Source organism: Canis aureus, chromosome 15 (assembly GCF_053574225.1).
Source record: "Canis aureus isolate CA01 chromosome 15, VMU_Caureus_v.1.0, whole genome shotgun sequence".
NCBI classification, from domain to species: Eukaryota; Metazoa; Chordata; class Mammalia; order Carnivora; family Canidae; genus Canis; species Canis aureus.
The window spans coordinates 49892808-49920691 of record NC_135625.1 but is presented as its reverse complement, the minus strand read 5'-3'; the positions used below and the strand labels follow the sequence as shown (position 1 = coordinate 49920691).

Here is a 27884-nt window from a genome sequence, read left to right as displayed (position 1 = left end):
GCACTGGAATGCAGGGGAGACAGTAAATTGAAAAGCAAACTCATCTTTCAAGTCCATAAAAAAGATCAGATGCAAGGAGAGAGGAAGAGTGTGCTGTACGGGCCAGACATCGGTGCCTCGGAGAGACTGAGGGGGAATAACAAGATCAAGCCGTAAAATGTTTATGGTGTCCTAGGAATAATTGAATATTTCCTGGTTTGTTGTGCTGAGATTTTATGAGCCAAACAAGGGACCTTTAAACCTTACTTCCTTTTGCTCTTCAATAGGTTTAATTAAGATTGGACTTGGGGCTTTAAGTTGTGTGGAAACTTGAAATTTAAGACAAAACAACCCAAGACATCTACACAACCACTGAAGTAGGTAAGGACTGGATCAGTGATGTGGGCCTCCCAAATGGGCTAATAACTTGGCACCCTCTGGAAGCTAATTAAAAAAAATGTTTATTTAAGATTTTGTTTATTTGAGAGAGAGAAAGAGAGAGCATGAGTGGGGGTTAGAGGCGGAGGGAGAAGCAGACACCCTACCAAATAGGGAGCCTTTTGTGGGGCTCAATCCCAGGACCCTGGATCGTGACCTGGGCCGAAGGCCGACTTTTAATCGAGCCACCCAGGCATCCCTGGAAAGCAAATTTTTATATGTTTTTACTTAGTGATCACCCAGAGTGTGCCAACATAGAAATTTTTATCAATATGACTTGCATACATCATTCCTGTGTCCATAACCTACGTTGCCTGTGCAGTCCCTCTGTATCCTGGAGTGGAGTTTGGAGTGACCTGATGGGTCCTTCTAACCCTCCCCTGCCCACTGGAAGCTCCTCGTATGTTTAAATGAGCTACAGGCATGAAATTGAGCACTTGGGATACAAGCAGACACAAGGAGGATGTTTTCATTCCTGAAAGCAGGAGTGCGTGTGGGGAGCAGTCCAGTGGATGCATGTCAGCCAGCAGGTGAGGGATTGTGGCTCCAACTGCCCAGTAGGGTGGTGGGCTTGCCTATGCCACACAGTTCCCTTGCTTCTCCATGGAACTTCCCCAGGAGGCCATGAAGAATAAGAAGTACAGCTCAGTTTAGTGTCTTGTCTTCTCCATGTCCCCCGTGTTAGCCCACATCGTATCTTGTCAGACTGTGTGCGAGTAGCCTCCAGCAATCTTTAGACCTGCCACCCTGAGATCCTGGGACACCATCCACGAGAGTTGCCTGGCATCACCTCTTTGGAAAAGCAACAAAAAAGTCATCAAAATTTTCCAGCTCAGGTTCCTCCTCATTTTACAGATGGGATAAGTGAGGTCCCAAAGATCCAGTCGCTTACAGTGAGCCACTGAGCCTCCTAGGACGAGGGGGTGGGCTTGCAACCTCGATCCCGTCTGCTTTCACATGCTTTCTTGTGATGCTTCCAGATACTTCCAGTGCTAGGATTTGCACCAAGCTCCACAGCAGCAGTTGTCAGGGCTGATAAAGTCTGTGCTATCGTTACCCCCATTTCACAGAGGAAGATACAGAGAGAGGGTAGTGACTGGCCCAAGGTCAGAGTCTGTATGCAGCCGATCTGACCCCAGAGTCCCTATTCCAGCTGCACCGCCTGCCCTGAGGCCAGAGCGGCCGACTGGTGTGAGCCCTATCACAAATCCCAAAGGAGAGACAATGTCTCCATCTGGAAATATCCACATGGAATCAAGGTTTAACTATGTATTAGCTTAGAAGTTACTTCTCAGGAATAATTTTCATTCAAATTTTAAGCTCCTTTGAGGATCTCAAAAAAAAAAAATTAAATTAAAAAACAATCATTTCTCCATCCTCATTGGTGCCTAGTGACCTGAAGAAATGTTAACATATTTGTCTCCCACATCTTAATTATTCAGATGGTTATGGGAAGAGAGAACCAGGCTGCTTTCCCATGCAAATCTCAGCCAGGAGAGTTCTTTTTTTCCCCCTTTAATATAAAAAAGTGAGGCAAGAAACATATTTTTAAAGATGACTTTTATCTCATCACACCTGCTAAGATTCCTGTGTTATGGGCAAGCAGTAAAGCCACCAGATGCTTTGGCTGTTTTTAGCTTTCTTGGCTGTCTTGTGAATAGAAGGGAGGGAAATGATGTTAAGGGTCATCTTATTTGATGTTGGGGTGAAGGCAAGTGTTACTCTTAAATCAGTAAGAAAGACCCTGTGTGCACAGCGTAGATTCCAGAAAATGGGATTGTTCTGGATGCCCATGATTTTATTGCAGTAGGATATAGGGTCCTGTGTGATAGCTGAGAGAGTGGTGTGTATTGTGGGGAGGATTGTAAGTGTGGAGCCTGGGTGTGTGGGGGGAGGCAGGTTGGTTGGGAAGGGTGGGATGGTGGGGAGAGCGGTAGGCCTGGGGAGGCAGGCTGAGTAGGGGGAGGCAGGCTGGATGGAGCACCCATGTGGCCGGCTCAGGGGGTGCAGGGGCAGCGGGCCTGAGGGTCTGACAGCAGCAGGGCTGGAGAAAACAGGGTGTCATTTCAGCACAGAGCCAGCCTCTGGGAGTCTGGGAGAGGAGAGTCCAAATCATTCACGCCTCTGAACTCCTGGTGAGAATAGTAGGCAACAGTGGTGGATAAAACCAGTTAATCATGTTCATGAATCCATGAGAAAGGGCCCCTTGATGAAAGGCTAGAGGTAACCAGTGCGTGAGAAAATCCTCAAATTATTTCAGACAAATTTGATGATAGTTTACAATGTCCCTTCATAACCGAACTACAAGTATCTGCCACCTGAGAGGTGTAGGAAGAAGGAACCCAGGAGGTGAGAGATGGAGAGAGAAGTGGGGAAAGCAGGGAGAAGAGTCACACACAGGGAGGAAGCTCAGTCATCGAAAAGTCACATCGCGGAGTGAGCCTCTCACATCCTCTGTGAAGGACACGTGACTCTCCAGGTGAAGAGGCTCCGGCCTGCTGGGTCAGCATCAGGGTGATTTTACCGGGCAGGTCAAGGTGGAAATCTCTGCTCATTCTCTCTGGGGATGAAGCCTCAGTGCACTAGTGGGTTCCGGCTTGGACCACAGACATGGACCGTCTCACGGTTCTGGGGGCTAGCGTCCTGGGAGGTATGGGCAGCTCTGGCACCTTCTGAGCCTCTCTCCTGGGCCTGCGGGTGGCTGTACCTGGGTGGTTGTCCCTCCGGACACACATCCCTGGGGTGTCTCTCTCTGTGTCCAAATCTCTTCTCTCAGGACCCTGGTAGGATTGAGTACGGGCCCCCAGGAAGGTCATCATTTAACCTTGATCAATGCCTCCAAATCCAGACCCCACGACGCCTGATTGTTAGAAGGAGGGATCCCTGGGTGGCACAACGGTTTGGCGCCTGCCTTTGGCCCAGGGCGCGATCCTGGAGACCCGGGATCGAATCCCACGTCGGGCTCCGGGTGCATGGAGCCTGCTTCTCCCTCTGCCTATGTCTCTGCCTCTCTCTCTCTCTCTCTCTGTGACTATCATAAATAAATAAAAATTAAAAAAAAAAAAAAAAAAGGAGGCTCTGCTGGGAGGGCCTCCGTCAACCAAGTTTCTGTACATGCCTTCCTGAGACTTAGCCAAGGTAGATGCAGGTCCCTGGTCAGAAACAGGAGTGTCCGGGCAATGAGTGTTTTGCAAATAATTGGAGCATGGCAGTTACTGTCAGGAGGGAGATTGTAGGTAGAACCCAGACAGCTCAACATATTACTAAGAAGGAGTCCTTAATGATGGAAATCCTTCCCGGGGAACTCGAGGCTCTTTGTTCACGTCTCAGCTGAGACAGGCCTTTGTTGCTTTCTTCTCTCTGTTTTTATTTTTAACAATAAGCCTGCATTTTTTTAGCCTGCCTGTGTCTCCCAACAGTTCAGGATGTGTTGCGAATTGTAACACGAGGGAGCAGAATGCCCAGAGTGAAGTCTGGGGAAGCAAATACAAACTTTTCTCAGGTTAATGCTGGTTTCATAAATTAACTGATAATGGAGCTGCGCACCTCAGTAAGGGCTGCGTGTTTTCCAGTGTGTGAGTTAGAAGAATGATAATTAGCTTCGGGCTCTGTGTCAGCCTCTCTGAAATGCTGGGAGCCGTCACCCGTGGAGTATCTTTCACAAATAAGGCTGTTGCATCCCCACCAGCTTATCTACATCGGGGGTGGAATAAACGGCTGTGACTTTGGAGTTCTGGTATTTGCACAGAAGGCAGCTCCTACTCGAATCTGTGCTGCCTTTTGCACAATTACCTGATCAATCTGCTCCCTTCTCCCTTCTGCAGTTGACATCACAATATTCAGGGTCTAACAGCTCTCTAATGATTTCTTTTATATTTATTAGCTCCCCACCCAACAGGATGGGGAAGAGGAATTTCTGGACAGCCGGCCTGCCTTTTCTCCTCCCAGCCTGTGCTGGAGGTGCATTGATTAGATATCTACTGACCCTGGTTAGTCCTGCATTCCTACTACAGGTCATTCCCTCGGTCCTCCGTTTGGCAAGGCCTGTGAGCTCCTGTGGCTCAGAAAAGGAAAAAGCTGGAGCCTCTCAAAAGTACTCTTGGCTGTAGGAGACTGAAGTAAATTTATAAGCAGGATGGGCTTCTGCCACATTTTTAAAGACAGAGATTTATTTGCAAAGGGGCAGCCAGAGAGCTGCTGGGATGGATGAGGAGGGATGAGCCCTAGTGACACAGATGCAAATCCCTGAAATATTTCTTTTATAATTAGGCATTTATTTACTTTTTTCATTTTTAAAAAAGATTTTATTTATTTATTCATGAGAGACACACAGAAAGAGGCAGAGACATAGGCCGAGGGAGAAGCAGGCCCCATGCAGGGAGCCCAATGTGGGACTCGATCTGGGACTCCAGGATCACATCCTGGGCTGAAGGCAGACGCTCAACCGCTGACCTACGTAGGCGTCCCTTGGGCATTTATTTTAGATGAGGACGAACACACATCACTCATGTCTGTGGATAGCGCAGAGCCTGGAGCTGAGCTGCAGGGTCATTCCCACGGGGCAGAGCCCACCAAAGCCTGCCCTCCCACCCTGGCGTCTAAGCCCAGTGTCAGGGGGCCCTGGAGGCTCATCCTTCCAATGCAGGCCTCTCCTTTAATTTCTACTTCCCTCACTTTTGGGGCAACTGCAAGCTTTCCTTTGTCATTCCACAATCTCCTAGTTCTGTCTGCTTGATCTTCTGTGCCCTCCCCCCACATCTGTCTCCCACATCCCAACGTGGGGGCCTGAAGCCCAGGAGGGTGAGGTGTTCCCAAGCCCAGACTCAGGGCGGAGCTGGCAGACGGCTCTCTTTGGGAGACATGGAGTCGACAAGTAAGTCCACGAAGGACAGGGGAGCCGTGTGTCCCATCGGCAGGGAAGGTGGAGGGGAGACTTCTGGAAGAAGCCCATGGTGTCAACCCCTGAGAAGGCAGGAGAGCCGCGAAGCCACGCCAGCAGGGAACCCCCACCCAGCGCCCCAGTCGTGGCTCCTGCACTAGAAAGAGCCGGGCTCCTTGGGGCCATGGTCACTGCGCCAGGAAACAAGACCCCGCTCAGAGAATGCTGGAAACTTGCTGAACTGCATGGAAGCCAACCTGAGGGCCTCTCCCTCCCCCCCGGCCAAACCCCAGGACAGTAGGATGAAGACCATAAACATACACTGTGACAGATTCAACTCTCCGTGTAAAATAGGAAGAAGTCCTTACAGGCATCAGTGACCGAATGAATAAATGTGGAGACAAGAAGGCTGCCAGAGAGAAATGCCAGCTGATGGGTGTCAGTAGAACAGGGAGGTGGGAAAGGATTGGGTGCCAAAGGGGGAAATGAGGGAAGGAAACCTGAGGCAGAAGGAGCCTCCAAATAAGGAGGAGGGCGCAGGGGAGAGGCAGACGTTCCAAGGGGGCAGAGAGGGGTGGATTGGAGGGAGGACAGGGAGAGGGAGGCTGGTGTGGGCAGAGGCCAGAGGGCAGGCTGCAGTGGGGAGGGAAGTAGGCGGGGAGAGGTCTGCGGTGGGGACCACTGAGCTGAGCCTGCAAGCTGGGTCGGGCTGGGAGGAGCATCCTTCCTCCATTGTAGGGCTGCAGTAGGGGGCCAGAGCGGGGTAGGGGTGCAGGCCAGAGGGAGCTAGCTCAGAAAGGGCATCTGTGAGACCCTGAAGGTATCAGACTTTATTCAAGGGTAGTGGTCAGTCATTTAAAGGGTTTTTTTTTTTTTTTTTTTAAGATTTTATTTATTTATGCATGAGAGACACACAGAGAGAGGCAGAGACACAGGCAGAGGGAGAAGCAGGCTCCATGCAGAGAGTCCGATGAGGGATTCGATCCAGGACCCCGGGATCATGCCTTGAGCTGAAGGCAGATGCTCAACCACTGAGCCACCCAGGTGCCCCTCATTTAAGGTTTTAAAGCTGGTGTCCAAGCTTTTAAGCTCCTGCAGGTTTAGACAGTTTCATCTTAAACATATAGACTTTCTTGTTTTCACTGAAGAATCCCAATGTATTTTGAATAATTTGCTCGACAGACTTTAAAATAGTTCCCTTTAATTTTTATGGAAACATTATATGTGTATGTGTACCTGCATGTGTCTATGTACACATATCATAAATGACCAGCTGGGTGAATTCTCACCAATGGGACGCAACCACACGTATAACCAGCGCTCCGATGAAGCAGCACACATTCCTGACTGCCTGGAAATCCCCTGCCCTGGATGCGAACTTCCAGAAACTACCTTCTCCAAAGATAACTGCCTTTCTCACTTCTAATAGGATAAATTATTTTATCTCTCTTTGTAATTTATATAAATGGTACCATATTTATGTTCTCTTTCATGTTGGGAGTTTTGCTCAGTATTAAGCTCTTAAGATTCCAGTCCTGTGATTACCTGTATTTGAGGATCAGCTGTTGCCATTCCATTGGGCGAACAGAGCATGATTTACTTGTACATTCTATAGCTGATAGGCATTCGGGGGGCTTCTAGGTTGGGGCTGTTACGAATAGTGCCACTATGTACATTCTAGTATGTGTCCTGGTTAACATATGCATGCATCCCCATTGGGTATAAACCTGAGAGTGGACCTACAGGGTCATAAAGTATGCATGTATTTGGCTTTTAAATTTTAGTCCTAGCAAGAATGTGGTCTTGAATATGGCTAACTAGTGAAGTTGGGCACCTTTTTCAATATGTTCATTGGTTATTCAGATCTTTTCTTTTATATAGTGTCTGCTCAAGTCATTTGCCCCTTTTAAAATTAGATTCTCTCTTTTTTTCTTCTTGATTTGTAGGGGATCTTTATTCTGGATATAATTCCCCGGTTGAATATGTTTTATTATGATTTTCTTCTACCACTCTGGGGGGTATTTTTCTGCTCTTGATGGTGTCTTTTAATGAATAGAAATTCTTAATTTTAACATGGTCTAATTTATGCCTTTGTTCTTTTATGATGATTTCTTCTTTTGACCTTTTAAAGAAAGCTTGCCTACTGCAAGATTAAGAAGATGTTCACTATTTCCTCTGAAAAGCTTTATGTTACACCATTTACGTTTATATATGCAATCCATCTAGTATTGATTTTTTTTCCCCTATTGTGTGATGAGGTCAGTCTATTTTTTCCATGTAAGTATAAAGTTGTCCCAACACTGCTCACTGAAAACATCATCCTTTCCCCAACTGTGCTGTCACCTTTGTCATAAATCAGATAAACGAGTTTGTGTACATGTGAGTTTGATTTACTACTTTTGATTTTATTGCCCAAACTTCAAAGAACACCTGTCTCTAACTACTGAGGATTTTGTTGCTGTCATTGACAATGTTTATATAGAAAAAAAATTTTATGGCCCCCAAAGCTCAATAGTATATTTTTGCAAAATCATGTGCCGGCAGAGTTTCAGATTATGTTCCAGATGTAATAGGTAGAATGTGAGGAACACCGGTGGATGCTGTGTAAGTATGGTGAGTGTGGAGAAAGGCATCATGCATCTCCCATGTTCCTCTGCTAACACCTTCCCTGCGTTGAAAATCGCTGTTAATAATCATGTTAGTGATTACAACACAGCATTTTTTTAGTATTTTATCTCTTAACTTGAAAGCATATTATATTATAATATACTGTATATACAGTATATTGTATATTGTTGTATACAGTATATTATATATTATATTACAACCATATATTGTTATTATATTTATTACTTTTGTATTTGTGTTTTAGTTTTAGTTATCTCTTAGGAAGCTGGTAGGAGGTTTTCCATGTATGTGAATTGTATTTTTAATGCAGTAGGATGTAGGTTCCTGGTTTCTATGCCGATGTCTGAATTTCCTGAAGGGATAGTGCCCACCATGAAGGGATGTTAAGCATTTGCTCATTGAGCTACTGGCACTATGCACACTTAAAGAAACCAATGCAGAATGATCTGTGAGCAATCTGTGATTCAGAGTTGGGGATTACACAAGTGTCCCTTTTAGTCCCTTCATTTAAACAGGACGTTCTAATTTTGAAAATGTAGTAGTTAAATTCCTAAGTTCATGAAAGCCTAAGCCTAAATTCTGGTAAGCCCATCCTGGTTCTCTTGGGCCCATATGTACTCTATGCCTTTATTTTCAGAATAATTGATCTCACTCTTGGAGGTGGCATGGCTATATATGATTTAGAATAGTTTTCAGTATGGGAGTTGTCTCTTCTCTCCCATTATTTATTTACTCAAATATTTATATCAGTATGAACCTCTGGATGTTTATTTTGTATTTTGGGTTATAACACAACACTGCTTTATTTCTCTGGTTCAGAATTTCCCAGCTTGGACATTGGGGGTTCTTTTAGTTGATTCTTGTGTCCCTTTGATATACCCCTATCAAGGTGGATTTAAAAATTTTTTTGAGCATTTTATTACTTTCTGGTACTCCAGGATACTCTGGGCTCATCTAGTATATTTTCTGTCCCAATGCTAGAAGCTAGAATTAGCCATTTCTCCATGGAGCTCTGATTTTGTTTCTTTTCTTTCTTTCTCTTTCTTTCTTTCTTTTCTTTCTTTTCTTTCTTTCTTTCTTTCTTTCTTTCTTTCTTTCTTTCTTTCTTCTTTCTTCTTTCTTTCTCTTTTCTTTCTTTCTTTCTTTTTTCTTTTCTTTTCTTTTCTTTTCTTTTCTTTTCTTTTCTTTTCTTTTCTTTTCTTTCTTTTCCCTCTCTCTCTTTCACACAGAGAGAGAGAGAGAGAAAGAGAGAGAGAGAGAGCGTGTACAAGCTGGGGGAAAGGCAGAGGGAGAAGCAGGCTCCCCACTGAGCAGGAAGCCCAATGTGGAGCTTGATCCCAGGACCCTGAGATCCTGACCTGAACCGAAGGCAGATACTTAACCCACTGAGCTGCCCAGGTGCAAAAAGCTCTGGCTTCTTTTATTGAAGAATGGTGTCAGGAACCAAGATCTGGGTGGTAGCTATGCTCATTCCTACCAGGGTGTCATTTCTATAGACACTTTTATTTGACAGAGCAAAAAATACGGTGTTTATGCTAAGCCCTGCATGTACTCATACCTGTACGTATTTCTGCACATAACCATTCTGCATCTGTACTAAGCTAAGCGTGAGTTCATACTGAGGTCTCCTCTTCTGATCCATCACCACATAGATAACCGATCCATGGTAGGAAGGTAAACCTACCTTCCTCTGTAATCAGTACCTCCCACCACTGCTGTCGGAAAGCTGATTCCCACCATCCACCATCTGTTTCCATACACATTCCATTCAAGTATACATACATGTACGGCGACTTCAGAGTTGCTGACCTGTAATGCCGTGGGAAAGACCTTTATCCACTACAGAATGGTGCTCATGGCTGGTTCATTTTGCCTTTAGTCTTACAGACCCTGTTCACTTCCAAAGTTACTCAAGACTATGTTTTCCCCCACTCCTTCGTGAAGTTGATTCATACATTTGTAAAACAGATTACTTTGTCATATTTTTCATTCCATCTGGGGACACCTCTTAAAAGATTTTTAAAAATATGTGTACATTAATTCACTGTTTTGATGACTGCCTATTAAACATACTTTTATGGCAACATTCAGAGCAGTTTCACTCTGTCAACAGCCTCCTGTGTCTCGCTTTTTCACCCCCTCTCTGAGCCCCTGACAGTCACTGATGGACATTGTCAGTGTCTTTGTCTTTTTCAAAATGTTGTATAAACAGAGTCTTATATGATGAAGCCTTTTCAGACTGGCTTTTCTTGCTGAGCAATATACATTTAAGAATCATCCATGTGTCTTCCTAGCTTACTAGCTCCCTTGCTAGCTTCCTTCTTTTTGTCAGTGAGTAATATTCCATAGTGCAGAGGTGTCAATGTTTGTTTATCAATTCGTGTATCGAAGGGCTTCTTGGTTGCTTCCACTTCAGTAATTATGTATAAACGTTTACTATAAACATCATGTGCAGGTTTTTGTATGGACATAAGTTTTCAAGTCAGCTGGGTAAATGCCTTGGAGCCGCTGCTGAATCATATGGCAGGACTATATTTAGCTTCATTTGAGGCTGCCAAATGGTCTTCCAAGGTGGCTGTACAGCTTGGTATTCTCAGCAGCAACTGAGAAGCTACTGTTGCTCATATCCACACTGGCTTTTTATTTCCATTATTTTCCTTATTGCTTTCCTATCTTAAGTTGCGTTGATTTTTGCTCCTGTAGTTGTGATACACTTTTTTGTTTGCTTTGGGTTTATTTTACTCTTCTTTTTCCAGTCTTTTGAAGTAGGAGGTTATATTATTGATTTGTGACTTTGTTTACCTCTTTTCTGATGTAGCTAGTCGTGCCATGAGTGTCCTCTTCAGTGCTCCTTTGGCTGTGTCCCACAAATTTTGATTTGTTCCATTTTCATTAAAGAATTTCCTTGAGACTTCCTTTTTACCTGTGGATTATTTACAAGTGTGTTTTTTAGTTTCCAAGTATTTGGAGATTTTCTTTTTATCTGTTATTTTTGTTTGATTTCATTGTGGTTAAGAATACACTCTATTATTTCACTTCTTTTAATTTTGTTGAGGTTTGTTTTATGCCTCAGGCTAAGGTCTATAGTGGCTTATGTTTCTCGTGGACACTTGAAAGGAATGTGTATTTTGCTGTTATTGGATGGAATGTTGATTAGGTCTTGATTGATGGTGTTACTGGGTTCTAAGTCCTTTAGGCTCCATCTAGTTATGCCATTTGTTGAAAGATGGATGTTGAGTCTCCTGCTGCCATTATGAATTTGTCTGTTTCTCCTTTTAAGTTCTATCAGTTTTTGCTTCACATATTTTCAGCTGTTGTTTGTTGCATACATATGTGGAATTGCTATGTCTTCTTGATGGAGTGAGCCTTTTATCATTGCATAATGTCTTTCTATGTCTCTATTAATTCTATTTTCTCTAAAGTCCACTAATGTCTGATATTAATATAGCCACTCACTATTTTCCTTTTTTTTATTTTAAAATATGTTTATTATGTACTTTACATTGAGCACTTCAGAAAAGAAAATAATTACAATGATTTTAGAATGCAATTCCTGGATTCAATAAATGTCCTCTATAATTATATCCAATCAATATCTAGAGTTGTATGTAGACCCTACGTTAGCTAACAAATAAGTAAAATAACTATGTTAATCTCAGGGATGAGAGACACACATGATCACTTAAGTCACTCTGCCACCATGTTTTTTTTAAAAACATGATTCACTTTTGTTTCAAGTACATATACAGCCATTGCAAGAGTTACATTAGACCACTGATGTTAACACCTTAAAACTATGTATGATCTTTGCTGCCTTAAAAGAAAATTTAGTTTATTGCAAAGAAATTCAACAAAGTTTCAGGACCTTTGATCACAACCTTCGGTGCTTGTTGTACTACTCTGGTGAACATAAAGGTTCAAGTAAGGCCAACAAAGAAGAATATTTCCTCTTTTCAGTGAAGACATAATGCAAGGACTAGGTGAACTAGCATCCTACAAACTAGCCATCAAGAGGTTACCAATTAAAGGATGTGAGCACATTTAAAAGCCTTGGCCAGTGTTACAAAAACAAAACATTTAGATTATTTACGAATATAAGCATAATTGGTGCTTTATCTTCTATAAATAATCATTTTTGAAATGCTAAAGGTGAGTTCCAACTGCGCTCTTTCCTCATGTGAGAAGAGGTGGGGACACACGGGATGACCTACTGATTTACCTTCTCAAAGTATTCTTTGGAAGCAGTTGTATGTGGCTTGATTGTAGGAGAATCCGGGGTCCAGTTTGCTGGGCAGACTTCTCCATGGGTTTCCACAAACTGGAATGCCTTCACCAAGCAGAGGGTCTCTTCCACACTTCGGCCCACAGGGAGATCATTGACACTCAAATGCTTGATGACTCCATTGGGGTCAATGATGAAGAGACCTCTTAGAGCAATACCGGGGCCTTCTAACAGCATGCCATAGTCTCGAGGAATCTGTTTAGTCAGATCTGACAGGAGTGCAATGTTCATGTGGCCCAAACTGCCATTCTTCTGCGGTGTGTTGATCCAGGCGAGATGGGTGAAGTGGGAATCCACTGACACTGCAACAACATCACAGTTCACGTCGTGAAATTCTTTGGCTTTGTCACTGAAAGCAACAATTTCTGTAGGACGCACAAAGGTGAAGTCCAATGGATAGAAGAAAAACACCAAATATCTCCCCTTAAAGTCATCGAGGGTTAGGTCTTTAAACTCTGCGTTGACAACGGCAGTGCCCTTAAAGTAGGGCGCGTGCTGGGTGACGGCAGGAGCGTGGTAGGAGGAACTGGTGCTAAAAGCAAATTTTGCTTGACTAGAACCAGACCACAATACATTTGTCAGGCATGTTCTTCTGGAAGCAGCAGGTCTAAGGGCTGCAGAGGCAGAGATGCCCCATGGAATAGCACTCACATGTCGGGCAATCGAAGCCCAGAGTAACCTTCCCACCGCGGCTGTCATCTTCAGTGCGTGTGGGATTCGCGGGACTGGCCCTATTTTCCTTTTTTTTTTTTTTTTTTTTTAAATGTTTATTTATTTGGGGGGCAGCAAGGGGGTACAGAGTGGGGAGAGAAAGAATCTCAAGCAGACTCTGTGCTGACTGTAGAGCCCAACACAGAGCTCCCTAGGACCCTGAGATCATGACCTGAGCCAAAATCCAGAGTTGGACGCTTAATGGACTAAGCCACCCAGGAGCCCTGCCACTTTTGATTTCTTCTGATTAATGCTTGCATAGTATTTCTTTTCCCATCTTTTACTTTCAGTTTGTCTATATATTGATATTTGAAGTGAGATTTTTGCAGGCAGCATAAGGTTGGATCATGTTTTCTTTTCTTTTTTTTTTTTTTTTTGAGGGGGTCATGTTTTCTTAGTCCCCTCTGCCAAGTACCTTTTCCCCCTGCTTCTTTAAAAAATAATTAATTTTTCTATATTTGTATATGGTGTGAAATGATCACCACAGTAAATCTAGTTAACATCTGTCATCATACAGTCACAAAATTTGTTTTCTTGTGATGAGGACTTTTAAGATCTACTTTCTTAGCAGTTTTCAAATATTCAATACGTTATTATTAAATACAGTTACTATGTTGTATATCATATTCCCAGGTCTTCATTATTTTCTAATTGGAAGTTTATGCCTTTTGACCTCTTTGCACATTTGAAATGGCTGTTGCCTTCTGTTTTATTTATTTATTTATTTATTTATTTGCCTTCTGTTTTAAAAATAGGAAAACTAAAGTTCAGATATTAAACAATTTGGCTTAATAATCAAAAGGGACCTTATCCCAGGATCTTTGATCCAAATTTCATATTTCATATGTATACAATGTGTAATATAATGTACTTTTATTATATTTACTAAGTGCTATGTATCTTAAAGGGAGGGAAAAACACTATATGCTGAAATAAATAAAGACCAAATTTATAGAAGTTATTTATAGGATATATTGGATTAGGTTTCCAAAGATTAGAGTCTACTTGATGGGATGGGGGAGAGTACTCCAGGTGTTTCTAGGAAACAGAGTAAGAGAAATGAAGTGTATTGACTGATGGGAATAGTACATCACCAGGGAATGAAGCTAGGGAGAAGAGTGGAGCTAAAATTCTTATTTGGAAGTAAAAAAATAATTCCATCTAGAGCTTTACAGTCCTAACAAGTAGATCTTTTTTTTTTTTTTTTTTAAGGTTTTATTTATTTATTCATGAGAGACACACACACAGAGAAGCAGACACAGGGAGAGAGAGAGGCAGGCTCCATGCAAGGAGCCCAATGTGGGACTCGATCTTGGGACTCCTCAAGATCACGCTCTGGGCCAAAGGCAAGCGCTCAACCACTGAGCCAGCCAGGCATCCCTAGATCTTGGTTTCATATGAGTGATCAGGTTGTTAATTTTTCTTGGTCCCACAACCGTGGTGTTTAATATTTATTATCTTGCCCTTTCTGAGTGACTTGTTTCCTGCCCACATGCTGTGAGGTCCTGGGAAGTGGAGACCAAGACTCGTTCACAATGTTCTATGTTATGGCACCACAAATGGCACCTTTAGGAGGGAGCACAGGTGTGGAAGGGTGGGTGCCTGCAGGTTACCCAGGGTGGCGAGTCCTTGTGTCTGCTGAAGGTTTGTGCATCAATAGCTGGAAGCAGGTCAGAATTAGCTACCATTCACATGTCAAATGAAATTATGAGTTAAAGAAGGATAATGTCAATCAAGAGAAACTTGAAGCACCACAACATTGCAGAGATTAATGACTCAGGGTAATGGTGCCAAGAGTCTCCCAGAGGTACATCTTTAGTAAAACCACTCAGATAAGTTTGAATAGTCCCAGCCAGGACAACACCCCATCCTATGGTCAAAGCAATGGGAGTTCAAGGGGGAATTAATGTCCTCATCTATAATCTGATGCGAGAAAGGTCTCTGAGTCCAGAGAAGAGCTGCTGCTTGCTTGAAGCTAGACATCTCACTGTTCAATGATGTCGCTTTGCTGAACTTCTCCTGGCTCTTAACTTAGAGATGAGGGTGGTCTGTGGGATGTGGTGGGGAGGTCATGAGTCAGCTTCTCTGAGGGGAAAACCATGTGTCCCCAAATACTTAATTCCTTTGTCAGCTTAAAGAGTCACTTTTTTTTTTTGCTTTGTTTTGTTTTGTTTTTTTTGTCTCAGACCACAAAATGTTGTGGATATTATGCTTCCTGAGTGTAGCTATGCAGTAAACATAGAAATAGAATTTAAATAAAACCATGGATTCATAACAGACCATTAGGACTGTAACATGAGAAGTAGGCCACCTCTGGAGATGTATACTGAAGAGTATCTTCCATTCTTAGAAGCTTTCTGAGGCACCCCTGAAAGATGGCAATTTAGTCTCAACCTGAATCTTCTGTTCCAGGGAGTTCCACCCTTGCTGGCTATCTCAGAAACTATGGCTGAAGTTGCCACAAGTTCACAGGGATCAAGTTTACCTCAATAGAGGAAAGGACTTGCTAACTTTCCTTAAGGGAAACTGAGAATGGCTGAGGCTAAGGAATGATGTTGATATCATGGAATATTATGGAATTAAAAGATGTCTCGTACAAGTGGTCTCTCATAGCCATGTTCAAGCATGGCATGGGGGAGGCAGCCATGGGCTCATGACCAAAGCAATAAGGAATAACACTGAACTTGGAAAATAAAGGTGAAAGTAAGAATGGTGGGCAGATAAGAAAAGATAAGAAGACAATTGTAAAAATCAGAGTGCGGGCAAAGCAGAGCACCCAAGCCAGCTGGCATTTGGGAGACAGGGGATGTGCTAATACTGCCTCACCTCCCACTCTGCGGTGCCTCTGATCCACTGGGACGTTTCTCCTGGCCTAATTATGCTGCTGTGTCACCAGGAGCTTAAGGTAAGAAAGAAAACTTACCCTTTTAGGCAAGCATCTGGCAGATGGAAAAGAGATTCATTACTCCCAGAAATACCTGATCTTACTTCTGTCGACCTAATGAAAGTGAATTGTTTTCTCCTGGAAATGTAATCATGGTGGCTATTCCATCACACTTTTATACTTCCACTTTCTCCCTAAAGGATTTTTTTTTCTCTTACTCGGAGATGTTGCAGGATCCATTAATTTGATATGATGCAGGTTGTTATAAATAATATTTCTTTCTGCAAATAAGTAGGTAGAAAATGTTAAATTTGATATGTTGGGTTTAGAAAAACCATTTTCTGCCTTCTCTAGCTAATTGGACATTATAACATGTTAATTACAAGTGTACCTATAATGCCAAGGGATTAAAAAAAATGCAATGACTTTAGAAAGAAAATTCAGAATCTGTTTGGGCTTGTTTTCTCCTCCCTGTGGAATTTCTGTGATATCTCCTTTCCAAGGTGATTAAGAACTCCTCCGAGGTGTCCATTTAGGTACATAATGGAGCTACAGATAAGGAACATAAGGGATTAGGGTTTTAGCCTTATTTTCATCTCTTTGACACATAACCAGCTGGAGGAAATAGGATTATCTGTGTTCTTATTTTTTCCCTATATACTCTATATACGTTCTCATTATGTTTACACATCATCAGGGAATGGTAAATTCCTTAAGCAGTTGTCCAGCACAGGGTTTGCATGGTGCTGCCGGAACAGCAGCACCCTAACATCCTCATTTCTAAGATCGCGAAGCTTCAGTTCTCCTCTCAAAGTGAGCACAGAAAGGCTCAGAGCTAGAGAAGCAGCGAGGGTGGGAGGGGAGGAGGCAGTATTTATGGGCTGGCATGGCCATAAATGAGGCCATGAGGAGGCAATGAGGAGGCTCGGTGTGACCTCACTGTAGTCCTCCACCCTTACTTAGTGGCCGCTGTGCCGCCAAACAGGAGACAGAGCACAGACACATCTTACTTTTCTTAGGTCAGTGAGCAAAGGTTTACCCAGCTCCTGCCAGGCAGGGCACGGTGCTCGATCTGGTGCAGAACCAGAAACACACCAACAGAACCCTCACTGATGTGTGCAGGAGCAACAGTAGGTCGTGAATAGGCCTCAGGCAGGATAAGGGAGCCCGCACCCAGGGCATCCCCAACATGGGAGGCAGGCACCCTGCTTGAGCAGATAGGACACAGGTCTGAGAACAGGGCTTCTCCTGCTGCTGCCCTGGGAGTGGTTTTCTCCATTGATGGTCATGACGAACCATTGGGCAACTTTGCCTACGGTCAGCTCTCCTTGTAAGCTGCCATTCTCCCTTTCCAGTGTTTCCTCCTTTTCCTAAGAAAGGAAGGAAGGAAGACACCTACAGAGGGAGATGACAGGTGTCGGTCAGCAGTTCTCTGTAAATCACGATTGTGAAAGCCCAGCCTTTTCACGACCTGGTTAATGAACTCCAGTGGGCTCACGTTCAGTCCTGGAGTTCCTTCCCATTTCTTTCATTTCAAAAAGAGAGAGGTTAATTTCTCGCTTTTTAAAAATTAATAGCAGTTAATTGGATCTATGATAAAGGCAAAACAGAGTTATGATGAATTTTTTTAAAAAGATTTGTTTGTTTATTTATTTATTTATGATAGAGAGAGAGAGAGAGAGAGAGAGAGAGAGAGAGGCAGAGACACAGGCAAAGGGAGAAGCAGGCTCCATGCCAGGAGCCTGATGGGAGACTTGATGCCGGGACTCCAGGATCACACTCTGGGCCAAAGGCAAGCGCCAAACCGCTGAGCCACCCAGGGATCCCTGTTATGATGAATTGTTGACATGGATCTCTTTTGGGGAAAATGTACAGAAGAACTAAGGCAATGATGTGTGGTTTTTTTTTAATCCTACTTTTTATAATGGGCTCTCATTTCACAAAATTTACATATGACCAGCAAACTGTGACCAGAGAATGTATTGCCAAAACAACCAAGAGGCTTAATATAGAATCCAGTTAATTTAGTGGTAAACATCGGGGGAGTCAGGCATGATACTTTCTGATGGCAGTCGAGGCTGTGGTGGAAATAATGTTGGATTAAGTGTTAAGAGATCTGGCCTCTAATCTGGCATCTGATAAAACTGTGTGTCCCTGGTGGAGGCATTCTTTTTCTCTGGAATATCTGTGGAAAGAGTGTAATGCCCATCATTCTAGTTATCCATCACTGCTTAAAATATCACCTCCCAGCTTCCATGGCATCCTTTGGCTATAAGTGAGTCTACTGGTTTCAGCTGAGTCACAAACCTGCTCCGGTTCACATGGAGAAGTGGCTCCAGCTCTACCTGTAGGAGCAGCCAGGTCCTCCAAGAGCATTTAGAACAGGAGACACCCTTTCAGTCATTCAGAGAAAACACATGCTTTCCACCTAAGCTACCATTTTTAATGCTTAATCATTGCCTCAGAATATGAAATGTTTATCCTTTTTTGTAATTTTTCATAATTTGCACCTGTCAAACATCTTTTTGGGTATAACTTCTTGCAGACTTCTCTCTCTCTCTCTCTCTCTCTCTATATATATATATATATATATATGTATATATATATATATATATAATTAATATATGCATTTATATTTATTTTTATTGTACTTATATATTTAATTCATTTTTAAATTTTTATTTATTTTCCCCAGCTTTATTAAAATATAATTGGCTCATAACATCGTGTGAGGTCATGGTATACAATGTGTTGATGTGATACATTTATGATTGCAAAATGATTATCACCATAGTATGTAGCTAATTCCTTCATCATGTCACATAATTACCATTTCTTTTTTGTGCTGAGAACATTTAAAATCTACTCTCTTGGCAACTTAAGATTGTCTGATACAGTGTTATCAGCTAGCATCACTATGCTGGCCATTAGACTTCCCGAATTTATTAATCTTGGAAGTGGAAGTTTATATATATTTTTGATGTTTGTTTAAAATCCAGCCAAGACCATATTATTAAGGATAAAGCTTTTATAATCTTAAAAACTAGGTTTGATAGGTAAGTTATCAGATATATGAGATATCTATGCTTTTAGCTGGCCTGCACAGTTGCCTAAGGACCGTTGTGATTGAGTTAAATCCTAGGTAGTGTCTACCGGCTTCCAAACCCATGAGGGCTTCTCTCCTGGGAAATCATTGTGATTTGCCTACTAAGTGAGAAACAGAATTATTTAAGAATCCCTTTGGCCTTACAGTGGAGATATCGCAATGGCAGATGAAGACACCTGGGTGCTTGGGTTCGCTGTGGGCTCTCACTGGCATCCTGGGAAGCTCTTGGCAGCTGTTCTAGTCAACAGAATTTCCATCCTCAGCTGTACCTCCTTCAAGGGAGGCTCCATCATGTAGTGGTTGAGAGAGAGTTCAGCCTTTGGTATCAGACAGCCCAGATTCTAAATCTTATCCCGACCCCCCATGTGTCCTTACATTTCCTTATCTGTATTATCTGTAGAGGGTCACAGTGACAGAAGCCAGTTATAGATTCACATGAGGGTAAGTGGTAGTGTGAAGCACTTAGCTCCATGCCAGGCATGAAGAACTATTTGGTGGCTGCTAATGTTATTAGTTTTATTTCATTATCACTGTTATCCTTATGTACATCGGCATTTGATATTATTTCAGTAGGTTTTCCCTGCTCTCAGAATTCCTGATAGCTGGGTGAGCCAGTGTTTCTCTTGGATATCATCTGTAAGGAACAGCTCGTAACAGAGGCGTTGAGAAGATTCCCACTGCTGCTATCTGTAAACTCAGAAGCTTCCTCATGGAGCTGCTCTGTTGCTGTGCATGTCTGTGTCTTAAAAGGATTGTGGTAGAATGGAAAGTGCTGGCCACCACATCACTGCTCAGACTAGAGTGGAGGCACTGCCCGAGGCTCTCCGATCATCCCCAAGTTCCTTTCCCTGAGAATTTCCATCTGTTGGTAACATACTTTTGAGATGTAGCACTGGGGAAGCACATTTCTCATATTTTATTCTGAAATAAGATTACAGGGCATATGATGAAGCAGAAGACTCGTATGTAACCTTTGGGTATGTGTGCCAACACCGGTTTAGAGCAGTTCAAGGAAGTACAATATACACAGCTGCCCTGTCTGGATTTGAAGCCAACAACACACTTTCCAATCACCTTCACTTCCTGAGTTCAAAACAGAGCCAATTTCATCTGCCTTTCCCCCAGTGGCATGATTTCCAGAATTCTCCTCACTCTGGTTTTCTAATTAGTCTTTACTGCAGAATGGGTCTGAGTAAAATAGAGTACATGACCTTTTCTCAATATCTGGGAATGATGTATCAATGACTGCATGCTAAGGTAGCATCAACTGGTGAGTAACGTTACCACATTCTGAACTTACTGCAAAAATGTGGAGGTCTTAGTTGATGGTAACTGTTGTCAAGCTACGTATCCTCTGTTGTGTCTTGCAATTGAGTTTTTGAACTTAATGCAAGCCTTTCTACTAATGAGTACGGTGCTATTTTTTTTTTTTTTTTTTTTGGCATATGACTTTTAACTGGTCCTCATTCCATAAACAACAACATCGCCCTTCTGGCCATGCACACCACTTTGTGCTGAACTTCTACTGAATCTACAAAGCTAAATAACCCCTCAGAGTAATTCCAGTGCTTGGAATATTCCAGGACAACGCTTTACACACACACAAAATAAGTAAAAGTGTACTTCCAGATAGCCTCCATATGAACCCTTGTGCAAAAAGTAAGGCATTATTCATGTAAAAGAATTCACTTTAGGAAAAAAAAAAACCCTTCATCTTGACCTTTTGTCAGATAGCAAATTGGTGAATGAGTATGTTTGGACGGATTTAAGAACGTTACATTAGCGACATGACTTTCATGGTTATTTCCCTCTAATTCACTGAGAGCCTTTCTCTCATTTACACTCTCATGAGTCACCACCTTACAGCCAGCAAACTGCCAGGCCCTGAGCAGGGCAAACCCCACCTCTCCGGCATCTGCCTCATTGTTTCCTTAGCTTGACAGTGGCCACAGTGTTTCTTCCTATTTCTTAAACACAACACTGGTGTCCTCCCGCCCTTGCACTTGGGATGCCCCTGTCAGTGGTGTTAATCCTCCCCGGGCTTTGTCGGGACTTGTTCTCAGAATTCTGATCCAGCATCAAGTACCAGCCCTTGCTCGGGGCTTCCCCTCAGCTCCTGCCTTACCTCCCCGCCCATTTAGACCATGTCCCATTTATTCACAATTCCAAGCCAGAACCCCGACTCGCTTTCTTTGTAGAACTTTTCACTGAGATGCCCATAAGGTCTTGTTTATTAACCCAGGCCATGCCTGTTGGTGCCTGCTTTCCTGGTGTAATTATTAATTACTCTCAAAAACGTTCTGGTCTAGATATTACATTAGGTACAGGTCATGTTTATCACTTCTAGAAGTGATACTTCCTTATTTTTCCATATTATTCTTAGGTGTCTCTTCACTGGACTATACAAACAGGGGACTCTGTACTAGGCAGTTATCTAGGCATTGGGGAGACAAAAGTCAATAAAAAAGTCATAAGAACTCCATAAATATTTCTTGTTAGGACCAATTAAATGAATTTTAGACTTTTATATGATCTGTGCACAGACACATAAATGGACTTAAGTGAAAATTTTGGTTCAGGTTTCATATCATAGTTATTCGGACTTATAGTCCAAATAATATATAAATAGGGATAAACTCCCCTTCATTTAAAGGAATGGGATTGCAAAGTAATTGTCAAAAAGTTTATTGAAAAAGAACTTTATTTGGAAAGGTATCTCCTACTCCACTGCATGAAGCTCCCTGGAGAGGTGGTGGCCTATCTATTAGCAGCTGGAGTCCTCTCTGTACCTTTGTTAATTGTTTCTTTTCAATATCTGGCCTTGGTATATGACAAGTTATTCTAGACAACCCGGGCAACATTCTAGCAAATAGCAATAATACCCACTTTGTGTCCTTTTATCAAATAAAGTATATGAGCTACATCACAATCAAGAAAATCTGTCTCAATGAAAAGATAAACATTAACACTGAATAAAAATGTCTCCAGTTTTTTTTTCAAAAATTATGCCAGGATCCTTCAGGCATTTCCCACTTTGTTTTTGATCTGGGGGGACCTTCAGTCACTTGAGAATAGAAGTCTACGTTGGGGGCAGCCCCGGTGGTGCATCGGTTTAGTGCCGCCTGCAGCCTGGGGTGTGATCCTGGAGACCCGGGATCGAGTCCCACATCGGGCTTCCTGCATGGGGTCTGCTTCTCCCTCTGCCTGTGTCTCTGCCTCTCTCTCGCTCTCTCTGAATGAATAAATAAAAAAATCTTAAAAAAAAAAAAAAAGAAGTCTACATTGGCTCACGATCTGGCATGATAAAGGTGGAGGACACTGTTGTTAATATGTGCACTGCAATTTATATTCTTTATATTAATAAACAGAGCAGGCAAGAGAAGGGTGGCACATGTTTATTATTTAGAGATGGGAGTTTGTTCAGCCACAGAGGATAGTAAATACGGGTGCCAGGCTAGCCTTCGTAAGTGGAACCTTTGTGTGAATTAAGAACAGATTCTCCTCTGAGAGGGTAAACTGGAAAAAAAAGCTAAAGCTGTTTCAACCCCCATTTGTCCCCTTTGCTTGGAAACTTTGGGCAGCACACCATCTCCATTTTTTCATGTGGAAGCCCTTAGAAACGGACTCGTGTTTAGGTAGCAAAGAATTTTATTTATGGTGGTGCGTAAAACTGATTGAAATTCAGATTTACCCTGGTGACAATTTAAATCTGCATCTAGTCCTTTGTCACCACAGGGATATTTATTCACATCCATGTCCGAGACACTGAGCCAAACATCATCAGTTGGGATGTAGGAGGCTGCAGGAGACCACTGCTTCCACTCTTAGAGTGAGAACAGTTAGGTAAGTTACAAATCATAGGGTTTGATTTTTGTGGGTTTTTTCTATAATCAGATATTTTTAAAAGCAATGTAGGCCTGAAAACAGAGAAAACCTAAGTGAACTGGATCCCAGTAAGAACGGAACTCAATTCCAGTAAAAGACAAGCCCTTCCTGGAAAAAAAGAAGCTGTGGCTACTTTTATCCTTTACACATTTCTCTTTACCTAAGAAATGGTAGGATGTTGTACCCAAACGTCCTTTTTTTGAAAAAAAGTTTGTTTTTATTTGAGAGAGAGAGCACGACCAGGGGGAGGGGCAGCGGGAGAGGGAGAATCAGGCTCCCTGTTCAGCAGGGAACAGGGAGCCTGCTGAACAGGGAGCCTGACGTGGGGCTGGATCCCAGGACCCTGAGATCACGACCAAGCCTAACGCAGACGCTTAACCGACTGAGCCACCCAGGTGCCCCCTAAATGTCTTTTAAACTTTCAGCTGCTATGTGGGGCTGACATGATGGTTCTGAGGAATCCTGAGGATTCCTGGTTGCAGAGTGAATCCATACTCACCCCCATCTCATGAGCCCTTCACTGAGAGCATAGAAGCAGCCCCAAGGACTGAGGAGTGTAGAATAAGTCCCCCAGGGTCCGCAGAACCTTTCCCGAGTACATGGCAGGACTCTACTGAAGGCTTTGGGGAGAACAGGACTAAGAGAGATTCCCCCAAGGCAGCACAGGCCTCTGCCAAATGCAAGGCAGCAACAAGTCAAAGCCTGTCCTATTGTAGAAGCAGGGAGCAAAGTCTCCTGAGGCTCAGGAAGCCAGCTGCTGGCTTGTAAATCCTAGAGAGATGCTCTGAATCTTACTGACTTTTCAGATCCTAAGCCTTGCTGAAGGGAAATTCTTGGTCCTGCCCTCAAAGTATTTGAAGTCAGTGGTGAACTAAAACCAATTAAAGCTGCAACAAAGCCCAGACAGCCTGATTATAGATAAGTTTGATCCAGCTTCTAACTCTTTCCAAAGAGCAAATATTATCTATTTACTTCTCAATTATTCTTTTGCGCGACATGTATAGAATGAAATTTTAAGAACTAAAGAGAGAAACAAAGAGGTAAGAAAATATGATCCATTATCAGGAGAAAAAAAATTGTCATACAATCAAACCCAAAAACATAGATTATAAAATTAGCAGGCATGTACTGTAAAATAATCCCAGTAAACGTGTTAGAGGATTTAAAAGGAAAGACGAACAACATGGAGAAACAGACGGAGAATCTCAGCAGAGAAGTGAAAGCCATCCAAAGAAATGATGGAAATTCTAACCGTGAAATACAAGCAGTTTTCATTTGTATATTAGTAACAGAGCTCTAAAGTATATGAAACAAACACTGGCAGAAGTCTGTCTTTGTCGGAGAACAGAGAAATATATAAATCCATAATCAGAGCAAGAGATTTTCAACATCCCTCTCCATAATTGAAAAAACAACTAGGCAAAGTCATAAAGATCCAGGAGACTTGGACATAACTGTCAACCACCTAACCTTCACGAACACCAACACTGTACAAAAAATACAAACATCTTCATAAACATTTACCAACACCAGCTGCATGTGGAGCCATCAGATAAGTCCCAGTTAGTTTTAAAAGAGTGATGTCATAGGAAGTGTATTCTATTCAGACTGTTAGAGGCCAGGAGAATGAGCCCCCAAACACTGTACATGTGGGGTGATTCCCATTGGCTGTTCTTGCTAAACTGCTTCTCTCACAGAGCTAAACCAGGATGTGGCCAAGATGCAACCAGTATACAAGCCCGACATAAAACACGAACTCAGCTCCAAAAAAGCACCAGTAAGCTGCCTGGGTTGCCTGCTAATATCAACCAATCAGAATGAGGCCCTTCCAACCAATCAGGATGAGACCTTTGCATCAGGGAAATACAGATCAAAACCACAATGAGGCACCATCTCACACCAGTAAGAATGGCTAAATTAACAAGTCAGGAAATGACAGATGTTGATGAGGATGCAGAGTAAGGGGAACCCTCATACACTGTTGGTGGGAATGCAAACTGCTCCCCAATATTTGTAGCAGCAATGTCCACAATAGGCAAACTATGGAAAGAGCCCAGGTGTCCACCAACAGATGAATGGATAAGGAAGATGTGATATATATGTGTGTATATATATAGGGAAGATGTGATACACACACACACACCTATGTTCCACAATAATATACAATGGAATATTATTCAGCTATCAAAAAGAATGAATTTTTGGATAGAACTAGAGGGTATTATGCTAAGTGAAATAAGTCAGAGAAAGACAGAATAACATATGATTTCACTCATTATGTGGAATTAAAAAAAAGAGAGGACCATGGGGAAGGGAAGGAAAAATAAGATAAGATGAAATCAGAGAGGGAGGCAAACCAGAAAAGACTCTTAACTCTAGAGAACAAACTGAAGGTGGCCTGAGGGGAGGCGGGTGGGGGATGGGGTAACTGGGGGATGAGCATGAAGGAGGGTGTGATGGGATGAGCACTGGGTGTTATATGCAATGGATAAATCACTGAATTCTACCCCTGAAACTAATAATACACCATATGTTAACTAAATTGAATTTAAATAAAAATTTTTAAATAAAGAAAAGATGAGACCCTTCCAACCAATCAGGGTGAGGCGCTCCTTTCCTCTTCCCCCATTAGCATACTGGATCAGAGCAGGAACTCTCTCTATATAAGGTAGGGTCTCCTCTGTGTCCAGGGAGGCCAGCCTGACTGCTCTGTGTCAGTGCCATGTCTTCCTTCAGCTCAGCTGTGCCCCTAAGAAAGCCTTGACTGTGCCTTTGATTTTTGGGTTCTGCAACACTCTGACTACAAATGTTAAAAATCATCGATAATATGATATCTGAAAAAGTTCAAATGGGATATTATGCAGCAAAAAAAAAATCCTTGAGTCGGGGGGGTATTACAAAGGAAATTAGAGAATATTTAGAGCCTGAATGTCAACAAAAAACACAATGTATCAAAGTGCCAATGCAGCTGAAGCAGTGCTAAGAAGGAAATGTATGATTCTGTACACCCAGAGAATTGATCTCTTTTTCCTTTTTTGTGCAAACTTCCATGTCCAGAAGCTAGGAAAAGAAGAGCATCAGGAACCCAAAATATGCAGAAGGGGGAAACTAATTAAGGTAAGAGCAGAAGTCAATGAAATAAAGACAGATAATAGAATCAACACCAAAAGTGGACACGCGGAAAAGATTTACAAACTTGAGCTAGATTAATCAACAAAAAAGAGAAAAGAGGTAAGGCACAAGTAATCAATGTGGGAAAAATTTAAAGGACTATCAATCTATTACAGACAATATAGAGATGAAATATTAGGAACAACACATACCAACAGAGTCAACGATAAACGTTGGAACGGGCAAGTTTCTTTGACTAAGACGATCACCAGCAGAGAGAGAAAAATCTGAAAACATAGATATACATCTATATTTAAATTTGAAAATAAGAAAATCTATCGACAAAGTCAGTCTGTCCAAGGCTTCACTAGTGGATTCTAAGACTTACAGAGAAGTGTTACCATTGTTGTACATTGTTCTTCCAGAAAAGGCAGAAGGAGGAAGGGAGTCCCACTATTTTTATGAAGCCAGCACAAGCACGAGGCCAGAAATCTGACCAGGATGTTACTAGAAAAATCACAGACTACAGTCCTCCACAGATATGCTGATATGAGCAAGGGCAGTGGTGGTCTGTGTGTGTGTGTGTGTGTGTGTGTGTGTGTTGATGAGATTAATTTCTGAAAAGAGGATCTTTCCTGGATATATACGGTAAGATTCTACATTTTGATTTTCTTGACAGTTAAATGGACCTATACCATTGCCAGACTCAGTGAACGATACACTTAAAATGTGTGCATTTTATTATTTCCAAATTATACTTCAATAAAAACAAAGCGAAGCAATTATGGAAAGGATACAGTTTTCAACAATGAGAAATGCTTCATGAACACACGTCACTTGGTAATCCTGTGTGTATTGGTTTATTGACCACCGTCACGTTAGTGGTCACAGTGAATGTATCACTGTGCATTTGTGATGAGATTCCCAAACTCTGCGAGGGTAAGTGGCTTACGACAGGGTTTAGACAGGTAGTGTGTGGCAAAATCAGGACGGGAACTCAGGGGTTTTTTTTGGCCTCTTAGTGTTTGCTTTTCTCGAAAGGAATCCTTTGCTGGTGCACTATCCTCACTTATCTCAGGAAACCCTGTCATAGCACCGGCTGCCGAGATCTCTGGAATCTTTGTTTTGTCCTGAACCTCAACATCATTGGCTTATAATTGGAATCACAGCCTTTAACACACAGTTGTAATTTTATAGCATGCATGCATTTGGAATTCTGACTTAATCAAGACTCACCCAATTACCTGAATGAAAATATTTCCTTTGCCTTCATTGTGGGGTTTTGGAGCACCAGCACACAGCCGGATCTGGGGTAGGGGCTTCACTGTGCCCCCATGGAAGCTTGGGTGACATTCGCTGCCCAGCACTGAACTTTCTGTTTCTCCCTCTGCCTCCATCCATCATTAGTCTCAGAGCTTTCCCGCTTGTGGGTAGAGGAGAGATGATTTCTTATTCATCTTGTATCCCAGGCTTATTATAGTGTCTGGCACTTGAGACATACTCACGGAATGACTAAACAAGCAGGGCAGATGCCTTCGGGGAAACTGTCACCTCCTGGTCTGCCATATCACCACACTGGCATTGATATATTGATTAATAATTTGTCTGGAAGTAAAGATCCTTTATGGTGGAGTTGGTGGTATTAGAAGTAATATTTTCATTGTGCTACTAAGTGCGACATTGATCAGCCCACTTGCTTATCTGCCAGGACCCTGTAGGGGCAGAGGTGATGTGGTGTCCTTTGTTGTGCCCCTGCAGAAACTGGAAGGAACATATTGGAGATGTTGCTCAGTTGTTGAATGAACAAACATGTTTTTATGATTATATAATCCATGCACAGTTCCGCAGACACATCCATCTTTTACTTTATTGATTTTTGCGTCTTAATACTTCCCTTGGTTACTGCAAGGCATTGTCTTTCATTTTGGGGTAAGGTTTCAGGGTTTGCTTTTTACATATGGTAGTTATCTCATCATACAAT

The 27884-nt window shown here is 42.5% G+C and overlaps 2 long non-coding RNA genes and 1 pseudogene across 2 annotated transcripts in view; 1 reads left to right on the top strand and 2 right to left on the bottom strand.

Annotated features, from left to right (window-relative positions):
- The window catches only part of LOC144284699 (uncharacterized), a 155479-nt gene that overhangs the window by 83746 nt on the left and 43849 nt on the right, over positions 1–27884 (top strand). The window lies entirely within an intron of this gene.
- LOC144284036 (thioredoxin-dependent peroxide reductase, mitochondrial pseudogene) lies at positions 11383–12930 on the bottom strand (annotated as a pseudogene).
- On the bottom strand, positions 22538–24375 carry LOC144284035 (uncharacterized). Its single transcript, XR_013352511.1, has 2 exons — positions 24317–24375; positions 22538–22730 (listed from the first exon to the last, which is right to left on the bottom strand). It is a non-coding gene; the product is annotated as an uncharacterized LOC144284035 (long non-coding RNA).